The following is a 2464-nucleotide window of genomic DNA, read 5'->3' as shown; positions in this document are numbered from 1 at the left end:
GTTAGAGTATGTGAATAACAGTTTAACTAAAAATGTTTGGAGTCCAGAGGGAGGACTCGCTCGCTGAATGATCTCTCAAGAAATCCCTGGTAAGATTCAACAGGTGTTATCTCAACAGCCACTAAAAGTCTGATGACCTTCTCTGGATTTTCTGAATATGACGTTAAATTAGTTCAAATCATTTGGTAGTTAACAGAACGAAATGCTTTGGAGGTACATTTAAAACAGCAGAGCAACACTGTAGCACTTCGTGTGTGACTGAAATTAATTGTGTAAACCTGGCTCTCTATGAACACGAGCAAAGAGTTCTCACTCACCAGAAGATTGCGATGTGAGCACAGTAACATAAGACACCTGGAGAAGCCGGGGATTAAACCCGGGACCTCATACATGCGAAGGATGCGCTCTACCACTGAGCTACATCCCCTAGCCTACCGATGGTGGAACTGACGTAAAGATGTTCATATGTTTACTGAACACAATCCACCCTTCACGAAGAATGCTTGCAGTTTCCCACTTTCGCGTTTCTTCTACTACAAAGTAAATTAATGGGAATGAAGAAATAAGGAAGGGAAAATAATCGCATCGAAGCTTCCAGAGACTGGGCAAAATGAATAATTTATTTTTATATCCAGTCACATGGGCGACGGTGGTTGATTCTTCAACGGGGGGGGGGGGGGTGCGTTTTTCTACCTCCTTACTCGATTGTCTTTCAATTATGTTTTCCTTGAAACCTTTTTGCATCTTTTAAGTGCTTGCGATTAAATTACGCATAGAAAAACACCAGTACAGTTGATGTTCATGGACCGATGCACACAACTCCAGTGATAAAGCCCTGTCTGTAAATATTGTAGAAGAACGTTAAAGGGCGAAACAACGCTCCAACCACGTGAATGGTAACAAGAAGGATCGTGTTCTTATTTAATATGTGCTTTTGAATTGCCTTGTCAATACACACAGGCTTTAGAGATGGACAAATAATTTACAGTGGTGTTTGTAAACAAAGATGGAACATGTTATTTCTATACCAGGAAGAAAGGAGCAGACTCTTAAACTTTAAGAGGCGGAAACAACACCTCATCACAGCTAACACTAATTAAAACGACATCACAACAGAAGAGTGAAGCCTTGAGTGAATCAAATCAGTTGTTGTTGGTCGTCTGTGTCTTCATAACTTTGTAGGTGAGAGAGAGGATTGCGAAAATGTGCAGGTGCTTCTCAGAAGTGCGTTGGTGGTATAGGTTCCTTCAAATAACTGAGCCAGTGCATCCCAAATCTTTTCAAGATGATCTGTGATCTGGTAACACATCTCCTGAAACAAACATTCGAGGTAGGAAGCATGCTCTTAAACACCAAAACACTCAAAAAGGAAGAAGCAGATCTCTGTACACAAGACGGCAGTGCGATATTAGAATTTCTGAGTTCTTGATGGATTCAGGCTCCTTCTCAGAGGTCCTTGCTCGCCAAATAACTTTGCATCTGAGGAAGAGCACCACGGAATAAAACCCAACTCAACAAGCGAGCGCGTTGGTTGCTCTTGCTCTTAATGCAAGGAGCTGTTTTTTTTTTCCTCGCAATAATCATTATTAACCAGAAACAGCAGCACAGGTAGGTCGCATTTGTGATTATGTCACTTCTCTGCTTCAGCAAGGTCAATAAAAGACTCTGAAAGTAGTAAAGCAAAACTGAACTCAAAATCATATTAGGAATTCTGAGCGATATCTCCATACAGGTAATCCAATAAGAACGTTGAAATATTTGAATATCATCTCTCTGTATATTGCGCTGCTTTTTACCCAGAGTAAAACTATTGGATTGAAGGAATGCTAACTGCTGGGTTAAAATGTATAGTTGTTATTTGGAGAAATCTATAAACTCGTGATCTTTTATGTTTTAAAAGACAGCACAGGAAAAAACGACAGTGCTTATTATTTTCCGGAGATGGAGCACTGATGACCTATCCGAGCTAATTGATAAAGCCCACCCAGTGGATACTCTAGCAGAACGTCAAAGAACATTCACCTTTGTATCCAAAGAAACCACAGGAACAACATCAGGAAGCACAATCAATTCCCCTTTTAAATCTTTCCTGTAAGTTATGCTATGTGAATTCATGAAGTTAATCCTCTGATCTCTTTTGATCATGAACAAAGTATTTCTGATGGAGCGCTTTGTTAAAAGGTTTAATAAGCTTTTCCCCTGCCAACGATTCGGCGCTAAGAATTAAAAGTTTCACAGACAAAAGCAGCTCACCGCCACAGCCAATATTAAATGTGCTTGCCGGAACACTATCATGTGCACTGCCTCAAAAGTGATCTCGGCAGACGTTGTTCCCTACATAAAGCTGAACATGCCAAAGAGAATTTCTGTTGAGAAAACAAAATATTTCTTCTGCCTTGATGTTAAGCTGACAGCCTGTCTTTTAGAAAGTCTATCTCTAAGCACCTCCCGCAGCCTAACAAAA

The 2464-nt window shown here is 40.4% G+C and overlaps 1 non-coding gene across 1 annotated transcript; it reads right to left on the bottom strand.

Annotated features, from left to right (window-relative positions):
- Positions 1-355: 355 nt before the first annotated feature.
- On the bottom strand, positions 356-427 carry trnaa-cgc (transfer RNA alanine (anticodon CGC)). The gene has a single exon. It is a non-coding gene; the product is annotated as a tRNA-Ala (tRNA).
- Between the last annotated feature and the right edge of the window lie 2037 nt (positions 428-2464).

Source organism: Atractosteus spatula, assembly GCF_055471065.1.
Source record: "Atractosteus spatula isolate fAtrSpa1 chromosome 10 unlocalized genomic scaffold, fAtrSpa1.hap1 SUPER_10_unloc_13, whole genome shotgun sequence".
Taxonomy (NCBI): Eukaryota; Metazoa; Chordata; class Actinopteri; order Semionotiformes; family Lepisosteidae; genus Atractosteus; species Atractosteus spatula.
This window is presented reverse-complemented; position numbering and strand designations above follow the sequence as displayed.